Source organism: Puntigrus tetrazona, chromosome 16 (assembly GCF_018831695.1).
Source record: "Puntigrus tetrazona isolate hp1 chromosome 16, ASM1883169v1, whole genome shotgun sequence".
Classification (NCBI taxonomy): domain Eukaryota; kingdom Metazoa; phylum Chordata; class Actinopteri; order Cypriniformes; family Cyprinidae; genus Puntigrus; species Puntigrus tetrazona.
In genome coordinates, this window is record NC_056714.1 from 27,002,160 (window position 1) to 27,016,201 (window position 14,042).

Sequence of the window (14,042 nt, forward strand, 5' to 3'; positions counted from 1 at the left end):
GCCTTCAATTTAGGCCTGAAGACCGTGCTGGCGAAAACAAATGCTTGCTTTTTTCATTAACGCTCTTTTACGGCTAATTTCCAGTCGCGTTCCCCACGTCCCATTAACACCACAACAACAGAAAGGGTGTCGAATCCGCATTAAAAAGGTCCAAATGACCTAATTCTGTCACGATTTTCACAACTAGCAAAAATCTCCTTAGAGTCTTTGCTATTATTTTAAGCATCGGGGCCTTTGTAAGTTGCCTGCATTTAGAAAATGCATTTCTTGATAGACGAAAAAAAAAAAACGCTCTTCAAACAGGCCTTAACAGAGCGTCAGCTTTACATTTTCTGAAACATAATTTCTTAACATTCATGCAAAGCACAGATGCAGGTGGAAGAGGTGTTTGCAAGGCAGACAGGCATGACATCATTGCTTTTTCCCTATGGGTGCAAACACACACCACAAAGCATCATGTCTCAGGGGCTCCGGCAGAGAGCCTGAACTTTGTGCCTCGGAAGTATGAAAAGCCTGATCATCTAATATCAATTCAAACTGCAAAGCAGCCAAAGGAGAGCTTCGTATCGTGACTGAATGCAGATAAGAGTCGTATATTTACTACAATGACACGCAGATCGCTCGCCGCCAACACAATGACAACACATGGGAAATGACCTGGGAGCCCGCCCTCCCCTGCCTTTATCCTCTCAACCAATCCGCGCCGCCGACACATGCTGCCTCTCAACCAATCAGCGCCGCCGTTACACGCGCATCCTCCCCAACAGACCCAAAGAAGCTTAAACAGAGTTAAGATGGCGGCATGTGGATGAGGAGGTTGTATATTTCAGCTCTTCGGTTGCGCTCGGCGAAGAAAACACACGTTCTCGAACCTAACCCCTAAAGAAAAGAAAAGCCCCCGCAAAATCATTTTACTCTGGACCGAGCCCATGACGTCCATTCACTTCGTGGTCCACCCGTTACCCGGGACCGAAGACCAACTAAATGACAGGTATTTATAAGAAAGAAGCGGTTTGCGATATGCGTTCGCCTCTGGATGAGGTGAAAGCGCGTTTAAAGATTGTTAACAAGACATCTGGGGTGTTTTATGTCTGCTGCAGGGGCTCAAGGTTGGACATTTGGGTCTAAAAATAACGAGGCCCGGCTGACTGGAGACACAATGCGGGTTGGGGATGGGAGGCGAAAAGAGAGGAACTGCGATAAATTTACGCTTTTACACGTCAAACGACGGCTTTTATTTTAAACGCACGCTTTATTTATTACACCCAACTCGTGTTTTTTTACGATGCGCCGACTGGATGCGACGAGAACGGCCGAATAAAAATCCTCTCAGGTTAGCCGGTTAGCCTTTAGCACTGCGCGAGCTCATCCGTTTAATTAATTTATCCGCGTAAAGTTGGTGAAATCGCTCCACAACTCGCGTCGAACGTGTTTTGACGTTTGTCCTTCTGGTCCGTTTCACATCCGGGGCCGAGCAATTAAATTTGAGCACTTGTCTATAAACGCGAAGACGCGATCTTTTGAGCTGCGGGTGATTTAGATAAAGAATTGTTTGGGTTTCATGCTATGCGTTATTTATTTTTCCGCCCCCCAAGACGTAGAAATGTAATTCCGAATGCTGCCGTTACAACCTAACCGCGGTCTCTTTTCGCGACGTTACATTTCCTGAAATGTTATGAACTACATTTCTTTAACTTGACTAGTCAAAATGGTTGCAGATAGTTGGTGATGGAGGTGGTTGTTATGTTTGATGACAGCTGCATGAGGAATCCGTGGCTAGTAACATTGAAAGCATCCTTGGACAAAATGGGTGTCTCTTTGCCTTCTCCTGTTGGTTAAATGGTGTTTTAAAGCTGTGTGTTGGTTTTCCCCTGCTGTAGTTTACTTAAAATCCTTAAAATGCTTATTTTGTCATCCGTTTTGTAAGAGCAGCCTCATAACAACTATACATGGCAGCCATTAAAGCAAGGGTGACAGATTAAAAAAAAAAATAAAAAAAAAATATATATATATATATATCACATTTGATCACGTTCACATTGATGTTTTTAGACAGCCAAACAATTTTAATAGAATAATAGTTGTATCTTATTTTACGTTACTGAAATACAGCTACATTGAAAAATAAAATAAGTATCGGTTATAAGTGTGTTAATTACTTTTTATGTAAATGTACCCACAATAGTCAACGATTCTGATTTCATGAGTTTCAGTTAAATGTGTATTTAGTAAAATTGCTCGTCTTAATTTTTTTTTTGCTTTGGGTTTTTGTTTTTGCAGAGGACTACGGCTTCAGTGAAAAGCGGATTTTAAAGAATAGTTTTGTTGCAAATGTAACAAATGCTGTCCACCGTTCGCAAAATTGTTGTGAAGTCTGTGATTTAACGGCCAAAAATGTCCTAAATGGACATTGAAACCTCATTTACGGTGAACCGAGATCAGATCAACGCGGTGCCGTGCTTCGCTTTTAAAATAGTTTCAATTGACGGATGCTCCGTTTACGTCTGTCGATGGCGATCTTTTATATCGATAACAGAAGTGCCAAAATATTTGTTCTGAAACCGTCAGAACGCGAGAGAAGGCTGTGAGAGTGAATCAGTCAGAAGTAGAGCAATTTAGTAGTTTAATAACACTTTGCGCTTCTCTTTATGATAAACGGTGCTATTTAGGCAATTGATACTCTAGCTAATAAAAAATTGTAAACGTTTGTTTAATTAGTGCGTGGAAATGTTGCTTATGTGATTTAATGTGTGTGTTATGAGCCGTGTTTGTCATACTACACATCAAAAGGGAAAAGCATGCCAATTTTGAGCCATTTAGTTTGTGTGCTTGATGTCCTAGATGTTATCATGTTCTTGCCGCTATGGTTTGGCTGTCCTGTGCATTACTATCCGTCATCCCCAGAAACGGATGTATACTTGCACTAGTCATTAACGTTTCAGCACGTGCTCGGAGACCTCCATCCTTCATTGTCTGCTGATGTGTCCGGCAATAATGAGCCGTGACTTGAAGGCTTTTCTGCTGCGCTGTGTTGACAGGAAACGAGGGACCTTTCTGCACACGTGTCCCCTTCGTGCTGGATTCAGCATTAGACTGCTGCCGTGCACAAATATTCTCTGTGCACATTGCAGTATGATGTCACCGATCTTCAGCTTTTTAGTCTGTATCATAAAGTGCATGCATTAAAAGGCTTGTGCTTGCATTATGCCCAATTTTTGGCAATATTTCCCTGCTGATATAGTACTTGTGCCATGCATCATAGTGTCGTAGGAGAGCATATTGATGTTGTTGATTTATTTTTTTTTTTGGATTTTCAGGACTTTTCTCTTGTTTTCATACTGAGTAAAGTCCTGAAAGAAGTCCCGTAGTGGTTCAGGATTGCTTGCATTGAAATGAGATGAGAATCGGAAGACCTTACTGATAGGATTAGATGGTTGTGTGTGTGATGTGTCATTTGAAAAATAACTTATCGTTTGTGAACATCAGTTGTGCTCTGAAGTCGTCTCTGTCGCTTATCGTTGTTCAGTTGCTGCTGTAGGCATGTTGCTGTACTAGTGTGCCAAGTATACCAAGCAAAACATTGGCTCCGTTCCAAAACCCAGTGAGCTGCCTAGCAAGTGAGCATCCTAGCTGAAATAAAACCCTCATAAGGGACTTGTTTGGAGTGTACCGTATAAACCGTGTCTTAAGTTCTCTAAACAAAAAGTTTATGGTGCTTTAGAATGCTGACTATCTGGGCAGCGTGCTGGATTTTGGTATGCGGCCATTTGTACAGTTTTACAGCTGCTTTATGACACACTTTTGTCCAAGAAGAGCTTGAAGGACTAAAGTTGGCGGCGTCTGAGAAATCTTTTTCCTCAGCCAATTTGGAACGGTTTTGCATGCTGCCATAAGAATCACATCTTTCTTCATATGTCGCTGTCTGCTGTGCATCTGCATTGACTCGTATGAAAGCTACGCTGCTGCACCACGTGTCCTTCCAAGTGTGTTCTTTGTCCCCAGTGCACTCATGCCCAAGGTTTCTTGGCGGAAATTGTATGCATTTGTTTTTATATCTGCTTGTTTGTCCTAAAAATCTCTTTATTTTCATACCTAGTTATTGGTTTTAAACGCTGTTATCTTGGTGCACGGACAATTAAATCATATGAAGAGTCTCACATATTCCCTTTCATTGTTGCATTTTGTACCAAATTGAGTTTTACGTTTGTTGTATGCTTCTCTTCTGTGGCATTATTATAGCAGATGCATATGTTGAGATTTTTACTGATCTTTGTATAAATAAGCTCACTTTTCACGGCCAATTTAGCTACTTCAAGAAATCATAAATGTTGGTTGCATTTTGGCAAATAACTAATTTAGCCTCAATATTTTGCTGTACTATGAGTCAAAAGCATTACAAATCTATGCATGTATTTTTTTAGAAGTGTCATTTGTTTGTGAGCTGAATAGTGACCAGTCATTATTATGATTAAGTTGTTTTTGATAATGTTTTTTCCAGATGCGTTATGCATATGGATATTAAAGAATTATTAGTATTTAATCATGAAAGGAATAAGTGTAAAATGCCCACAAGGTAAAATGACCCACAAGGCCAATTGTTTTTTTTTTTTTTTTCCTGACCATGAAATGTGATCGGTTCCTCACTTTTTCTTCCATCTCCTACAGTTTTCCTTTATTCAAACCATAATAGTCATCCTCTTTTGGCCAGTTTCTGTTCAGAGGTGTTGGCCATTGCTCAAGCCAGTATAAATGATGACTCTCTACATTCAGCTTACGCCTTTGATAAAGTGGCGCGAACGTTATTATTCTATGATTGTATTTACTTTGGAGACATTGCCCGCTTTACTGAGCCCAGAACGTCACATTCCTTTGTTTCTTACAGGCTCCATGAAGTGTCGGAAAAAGCTCAACAAATACAACTGTAACAGGTATGTTTTACCAGCGTTTGCCTTTTAAGCCCTAAGCGCGCTTTCGGCGAGTTCTTTCCACATCAATGAAGGATTGGGTTTTGTGAAAACACTTGACTAACATTACTCTCTCTCTCCACACGGTAGTCATCCACACCTTATTCCATTGGAGCAGGCCAAACTTAAGCAGTGTGTGGTTGGACCAAATCATGCTGGATTTCTCCTTGAGGTAACCTTTATTATGCAGCTCTGTTACTTTATATCGTGCGTTATTTCAGGCTTTTGAAAGTGTTTTATGTGTTTTTAAAGCAATAATTTACTGAATTAGATGTCATTTCTTATCACCATCATGATGACCTAAATTATAATGCTATCGTTAAAGTGTGCTGCAAATGATCGAAAAGCACTAAAAACCTGAATAATTTCATACAAGTTCAGGTTTTGTATTTAAAATGAACAAAAACAATCACGTAAGCACTTTTTTTTTTTTTTTTTTAATTAACCCTCCCAGCTTGCTTCTGCGTTTTTACACAAAACAGATCTGCTTTGAAAGCTGCTTTGGACACACAAAGACTTATTTAAAAACGTTTTATTCTGGGCGGTATTTATTTATCCGCAGTTGTTGAAATCGCAGTAAACAAATACGGTTTAAACGATTTATCAAACTGTAATCATTCCATCCCTAATATGAACATTACTGGCGCTTGCTAGTACTGATGTTGTTCCAGAGCAGTTTGCTATGCAGAAAATGACCCGTTCTTTTGTTTCAGGATGGACGTATCTGCAGGATAAACTTTGCCGTCCAGCCCGACCGACTGGAACTTCGGCAAGCCCGATGGCAATGATGGGTGAGAAATGAATACACCTGTTTGATACATGGAAAATGCATGTATGAGTCGGCATCTTGAAATAACTCTAGATCTGTCCATTCTGGTTATAATACCTGCGTTTATGCATTGTTTATCTTAATTCTATTTCAAGTCTGCGCTGAACTTACCCCCCCAGCGTTTCTCACCTTATATGATTAAAGGTTGTATTGTGGGCTTTGGAGTAAAAACGATACTGATTATTATTATTATTTTTTTTTTTTTGCTAGTGTAGTGTAAATATACTTAAATATGAATGCTATATATAATGATGCAATTATTCCAAAGATGCAGCCTTACGGTTTGCATGGGAAAATGTGCTTGCATTAAACTCTTAGTGATGAAGCGGTAGGAACTCAGTCAGTCTGAATCCCCAGGCTTCAGAACATTTTATAAAGGCATGGCCATTTATTTATTTTTTTGCTCTGGATTTATCAGCAGTGTTGTTTTTATTGCTGAAATGGTGAAAACCAAATACACATGCAAGCATGTCACAGCACTACCTCATCTAAACACTTTTCATTTAAGCCCTAAAAGTACATTAACTTCGATTTGTACTTGCAGGGAGCACTGAAAAGACCATTTATTGAAAGTAAACTGCAAAATGACTTGTGCTCATGATGACACGCTTTGCTTATTGCAGTGGTTCGTTTGTGCATATTTTTTTGTTCGAACTGAGGAGGTGGGTTCTTCTTTTTGTGTTGTTTTGGGATCCTAGCCATGTTGCAGCAGCGAAATCCTCTTGCGAACCTCAAGCAGTCCTGTGTTTGCATATGACAGAACTATTTAGCGGGCATGATGGCACATGATTTGGGGAAATCTTTAGCAGTTCCCTGCCAGCCTTTCCTACAGCTCTTGCCTGAGGAATGAGCTGCAGTCAGTTCTGATTCCCAAGGGTGTTGCCATGTTAGTCGCCCACGGTACGAGAGGCCAATTGGCTCGTAGGCCTGGGCTCTCCAGGCTCTGTGATGGTCCCACATGTGGGACTATAGGTTTGTAACTGATCTCCCATCTTTTGTTTCCAGTTCAAAGTTGAGCAGTGTCTCAGGGGCAGGAAGGAGCTCCAGGCCAGGCAGGACTAGTGATCCGCCCTGGTTCCTGTCTGGATTCTGACACACTGGGCAGACTGGCAGGCAACACCCTTGGGTAAGTTGCTGCAGGGCTATGAGAAATGCAGCCATCAGGTAACGTTGGCAGGCACTCCGGTGCAGTGCTGCCTTGGGTCATAAGAAACCTTTTAAAGATGATTTTGCCGTTTTGTTTGCATGCATTAAAATCCCTGCCTGAGAATATTCACACTACAGACCTTTTTCCAAAAACATGTTTATTTAATGTGGGATAATCACTAAGGTGAAATGGTAACACTTTACAATAAGGTCATTAGCTAACTACATCAACTATACTTTAATTTTAGCCATAATAATGCTTTTATTAATGCATTATTAAAATCACAAGTTTTGTTAAACATTAGTTAACATGAACAAGCGATGAAACGACTCCATTTTATTAACCAATAAATAATAAATGTAATAAATGCAGTCTTAGTTGTTAATTATTGCATTAACTGTTAACAGATGGCTCCTTTATTGTGAAGTGTTACAGAAGAAAGCAAACTCTCATTTAATGTTTTTCTAAAGTGTGCTTGTTGGAGCTGTGCAACATTTTTGTAGATTCAATTATTAGTAGTAAAAAATATTAATAGGTTGAGATAATAAAAGTAGTTTGAAGTGTTTTGTTGTGTATATTGAGAGAAATGTGTATATATATAAAAAAATCCTATTAACCAGTATACAAAACAGTCATAATCAGCAGTATTTGTTTATAGATAGATAGATACACACTGTACATTTTATGTAATCATATATACATTTTTTTTTTTAAATTTACAATTATTACATAAAATGTACAGTATATATTTTACACTAGCCATTGTAGGTTTTAAGCGTAAACAATTCAAATAAAATACAGGGAAGAACATTATCAAGTTTCTTACTAAATGAACAATATTTTTAAGTATTAATATGCCCAGTAACATGCAGTAATATTTATATATTATGTAATCTTATATTATAAGTATAGAACAATATACACGCATATATACAATAAACAGTCAAATCTATTGTGTAAGATGTTGATTGTATATATTATCAGACACACACTTGCATAATTACTGATGCTAGCATTACTCAGTTAGCATTTGAGTAAATGGTTCACTTTTAACTGATTAAATCACTGCGTTAGATTCTCTCACATTCACAAGACTAGTCCTACAAAGAGGGCTGTTAATATTAGCTGCAGAAGAACGGCCGTGTAGTGATACGATCGTGTCTGTGCCTGGCAGGAGCCGCTGGAGTTCAGGAGTAAATGGCGGTGGCAGCGGAGGTGGAGGCAGCAGCGGAGGCGCGGGAGGCGGCAGCGGAGCGGAGGGTGGAGGAGGAGGAGGAGGTGCGGAGGAGGAGGATCTTCAGGCCGGTCCTCCACAGCAGCCCGTGATTCACGCAGACAGACCCGCGTGATCCGCACTGGCGAAGATCGAGGCTCAGGCCTGCTGGGCAGTCAGCCACAGCCCGTAATTCCAGCATCCGTCATCCCAGAGAGCTCATCTCTCAGGTAACACTCGCTTCGGGAGCCTGTTCCACATTCCTGATGTTTTTACTGTTTAAGTTGGATGTGCTTGCCATGGTTCTGCTTAATAAGTTCCATGTAATGACTGAATATTATTCAGCTTTTTATATATATGAAACTTTATACTCTGTTGAGAATCTCTTAGCATTTTAAGCTTTTAGACAACTGAAATAATAATAAAAACAAAGCTAAAATATTTTTTGTCATTTAGTAACACACCTAGAGGCTGACACTAATTATTCAATTATTTTGAACATTATTGTTGCTTGCGTTTGTTCTGTTTCGTGCATGCTGTTCTCTGTGAAGGCTGGAGTATAAAAACTGCAATTTTTGTACAATATAGCAAAACAAATGTATTAAACTATTTTTTTAACAAATATAAAAAAGCGTGCTGATCATGGTGTAAAGGTTTAAAATATAAATGTCACTATGTAACCTAATAAAAATAATTTTGAAAATATTAAGATAATAATCTAAGCGTGTGTAAAGGGGTTTGAGGTATAAATACTACAAAAAATTCATACAGCTTTTCACATTAATATAATCGTGGCTTTAAAGCGTGGCTTTAAATTATAAAACAAAATTTTTCAAGCCTTGTTTGGTTTTTTGCATGCATTTTTATATATATATATATATATATATATATATATATAAGTTTATAATAGCTAAAGATGTTTCCAATAAAATTGGCCTTTATGCAGTTATACAAAATAATTAAATGTATAAAAAGTAGAAAACTAGGTTTTTAAGGTAACACTTTATATGTAAGGTTCTTTGTTATACCCGTTACATGCACTTGCAATTATAATATCAATAAACTCTGCATAATTACATGCAAGTAACCATAAACCAAACCCAAGCCGTATATGTGATTTAATATTACTCTGTACTTCAATTTATAATTGCACTGGAACAAGGGCACCTTAAAGTAAAGTGTGAAAATGTGTAATATTAATTCAGTTCATTATATTTAGTTCATTTTGGGGTGGCGTGACCCAGACCGCATGTCATAACTGATTGGCTTTGCTTTCCCAACCAGGCCCAGGTGGTTCTCCAGGAAAGTCCAGGAGTGTCATCATTCGAGAGCTGCAGCGCTGAAACCTTGACGTAAACTTGGCTGGTAAACAACCTGCTGAGCAGAGATGGCGAGGACGGGAGGCGGCGAGAGGCGACCGCGAGCCAGCGAGTCCTACTTACCTGGAGGTAAACAGACCGCGGAAGATTAAATCACGGCTGTGTTACTTTAACAAGCTTTTCTCACAACACCTTTCATACCTTCACCGCCAGAAGACTTGATGTCACTGCTAGATGCGCGGACATTCACTCGGCTCACCCCAGCGTGATCATTGTGCGCGGACGCCATGTTCTCTGAGGACATCAGCTACTTTGGCTACCCCTCTTTCCGGCGCTCTTCTCTGTCTCGTCCTCGGCTCTTCACGGTAAAGGCTAAAACACACAGCCGTGCTTGCAGCATTCATTCAGCAAGACTTGTGGGAATGCATGTGCCACGAACACTACGCGCTTATCGTTAACGCTGTATTTTTAACGTGTGAAGTCACAACTCACAACACATTCATGCCGATATGAAAGATGCTGTTGATTTGAAACGAGAGTCAAGCAAGCGATTATTCATAATAGAACTGTCAAATGATTATTGACAATTAATCGCTCTCAAATTAAACATTTTTGGGTACATATGTGTATATATAAATGCACAAACATGCGTGTAGATATTTCAGAGAAATTTTATGTACTAAATGTGTATTTATAATATAAATTACAGTATAAATATAGATGGTAATATTTCCATATTTATTAAATATTTTGTATATGCATAAGCATACAGAACCACGCATTATGCAAACAATTTATTTTGGTTGTGCTCTTGATTAATCATTTGACAGCACTAATTCATAACAAATAAATCTCTTCAAATACACTTCAAGAGTCACATTATGCAACACTTTAAAAACTCATTTTTAAAATGAGTTTCTAATTGAACCAGCCGAGTTCTATAATAATAATAATAACAATAATGCATCGGGTTACAATGTTGCTATGCAGCGCGTTAATTACATGGCAAGTTTGTGTCAGATCCTGGGGTGTATTTTTGAATCGCCGCGCTGATAACGCAGACCAAATCATACTTCACCAAATTACGTTTTTCGTAAACCGGCATCTGTGAGCAGTGCCTTACGGTCAGCCTCCGGAGATCGAATCCTACAAGATGCCTTGCTGCATGTGCGTGTTGTGTGTGAGTGTCTGTGCTTTTGAGAGCGTGTCCAGTTGTCCTGCATAGTCGTAGTAAATCGTTTCCCCTAGTGAGCCCTCTGCGAAAGGCCCTGCAGTGCAGACAGTTACCCATAAGACCCTGCAGTTAATGCTCATCCAACTCAGCTAATGCTGGACACCCCCTTCCCCAGCTAATGCGACCCACCAACCGACAAAGCCAGCTTGTGCAGTGTCTATATGCAGCCTATTTTCACGTGTAATAAATGAAGGACCATTACCTAAATGGCCGTGGATCCTTTCAACCACAGTGTCGTATTTAAGGCGTAACGGTCAGTTGTTTTAGTGGTTGGTGTCACAGAAGCACATCAGAATTAAGACCTAACTAGAGCAGTCTTATTAATTGTAATTTGTATGAAATCTCACTATTCCGGTCTTTCCAGAGAGTGGCTTACTGTTATCCCACTGGTGTGACCCTGTTGCATACAGGTTCTCCTTCTCCCCCATGAGCGGCGAGACTCAAGGTGCTCGGCGGAGTCGGTCCTGAGGCTGCGCGAGAGGAGGTGGTGGCTGGATGGAGCCTCGCCGGGCGGGCGGGCGTGGCTCCACCAGCCGCGAGAGAGCCCAGCCTTGACAAGAAGAGCGTGCCTCTGCAGAAACCCTGTCACTCTGGCGAAGAAGCTCCGGTGGTGGCCTGATAAGGTGGGCCTTTAAGCCTTACGATGTCCTGGAATAAGAAACTTCAGATTAGGGACGCACCAAAATTGTGACATTTCAATTCAATAGTCCACTTTAGATGTTCTACTAACAGCAATTGCATGTCAGCTAGCAGTCATTAGTAGACTGTAAACCATATTCCTGAAAATTAGTAGTCTGTTTAATATCTACTAGCACTTGGGTCCACGATAATCAGTATACTGACTATGAGAATTTGTCATTATTTCTACTAACCCCCAAACCTACCATAACGGTCTACACTGAGAGTTATAGTTTTGTAATAAAGATACCAATAATTTACTTTTTACTGTTTAGTCTTATTCTCACACATACACATCTGTTACAGATTCAAACACCGTGTAGATGTTATAATAAATGTATTAATAGCCATTGTATTTTTAATTGTCTTTTTACAGAACATTAGAATTACTGTACTAACATTTATGGAGCTTTATTTTTTTGGCGGAAATCTTCAGAAAGATCTCAGTGCTGCTTATGATGAATGATTCTCATCAAGATGTTAGTTGCAGCGGTGTTTGAATACATGCAGTTTGTGTGCGTGTTTGAAAACTACAGCACTCTGCAGCTCATTTGCTAATTGTTTCAGGCCATGTCATGCTGCTTGTATTGACTTTGCGTCTTTCTCAGACAGTTTTAAATGCTTCCACACTGCATGCCTGTTTATTTGCATTAAGCGTGGCCCTCTTTTGATCTCATCTTTGTTTGGTACATTTGTTTTTTTTCTTTCTTTCATTTCAAAATTGCTATTATCAGCCAAATATCGTTTGCTAAACATTTGTTGCATCCTACTTTAGATTTATATTTGCAAAGAATGTTGGTTTTGCAACACATTTGATTTTGTTCCCAAGCAACATTTTTGGGTGAGCTCAATGATGATCAACCTGTTTTTATTTCTTTGAATCCATGTCTTATTAAAAAGGCTGAAATTTGGTAAAAACCTTTTTGGTATAATATTTTATTTCTTAAAAGCGAAACAGTAAAGCGGATCTTTTAAAATATTATTTGTAAAACTGTTACGCTTGTCTGAGGCAATTTTGTGAATGTCATGACTAAGTGAATTTAGATTAACAAAAACAAAACTTGACATCCAGTTATAATGTCTTATTTGGCTTTTTGTGACATTATTATTATTATTATTATTATTATTATTATTATTATTATTATTATTATTAATTAATTTTTTCCTTCCCTTCAGTTAACCGTAACCTATTATTATTATTATTATTATTAGTATTAGTATTTTTTCAAGTTTTGTTTTGTTAATGTCTTATTTGGCTTTTTATGACATTATTATTATTATTATTATTATTATTATTATTATTATTTATTTTTTCCTTCCCTTCAGTTAACACGTAACCTTTTATTATTATTATTTTTTTTTTTTTATTATTATTATTTTTTTAATTCAATTTTTATTGAATAATTTAATTATTTTGAGTTATTCAACCAACTTTTAATTTCTTAAGTTCCAGAAACCAACATCAGATTACATTTTCTAAGAACTTGCCATAAGTCTTTTAAATTGTGTATGTGTTCTTTTTTAATCAGGCAGATTCTTACTTGATCGTCGTTTGATTTAATGAAGCGGCGTGTTTGTATTACACTCGGAGTTACTAACTTGATTTTCTTTATGTTCACATTTTATTTGTATAGTTGCTATATTTTCCTGGTTGTGTGATTCTTCAGGACTATGTAACTAAGTTTGTCAGCATTGGGGCTTTGTGCTCGGAGATGGTTGCCGTCAGTACCAAAGGTGAACTGTACCAGTGGAAGTGGAATAAGCCTCAGACCTTACAGAAGCATACAAGTCAGACTAACCAAGCAGCGTCGAACAAAGGGATTCCTGCCACTGTGATTTGCTTGAATTGAGATCTCATCGTCTTTGCTTTACATTAGAATCATACGATCACATCACCCTCGTGTTAATGTCCCTTTCCTGGAAGCGACCAGTAGAAAGATCACCACCTGTCTGCCAACAGCATCAGAGCCACTGCCTACAGTAGCAACAAAGGTGGATGGCGCTTATTTGTTACATGGGAGTGGATTTGAGAGAAAATCGTGGGTCCGATTGTAAGGCGTGTGCTGAGATCAGTACAAAACAGCCACTCCCGGATCTCAAATTTCCATTAGCCCCGTGCTGTGTAAGGTGCGCGACAGCAGGTGGATGAAACTCTGAAGGCACTGGCGTGCTGTAAGCTAGAACTACGGCGCTGGAGCGTTTCAGAGCTGCAGGGAGGCGTATCATCTCTCTGCACTGCACTGCTTCCCCTGTACACCTACGCCCAGCTGGAGGCAGCCTTTACTACAGTGGTGAGCAGGCGAGGGTGGGTCCTGATTGTTTGAGCACGTGTGCGGTGGGCCGTGAATAAATCCTGAGTTTCTTTTTTTCCCTTCCAGAGTTGTCGTGCCTTTCAGTCAGCGGAAAAGATGCTTGAAAAGGGACCAGAGCCAAGAACAAAATACCAAAAGTCCAGATGCAGGCATCTCTTACTATACCATGTATCACTGTAAGAACTCAGGTGAGGATTGGTTTGATTTATGTAGCTTCACGATATATTGTTGTGTGATAGCTACGAAGTGTGATTTTTTTTTTTGATCAGGTGTGGAAGCCCCGATGGCCCAAAATAAAAATAAATTTGTCAAGTATTCACATAAAATGCAGCAGGTATTATCTTGA

The 14,042-nt window shown here is 39.1% G+C and overlaps 1 pseudogene; it reads left to right on the forward strand.

Moving 5' to 3' along the window:
• Positions 1 to 917: 917 nt before the first annotated feature.
• Positions 918 to 14,042, forward strand: LOC122360879 (annotated as a pseudogene).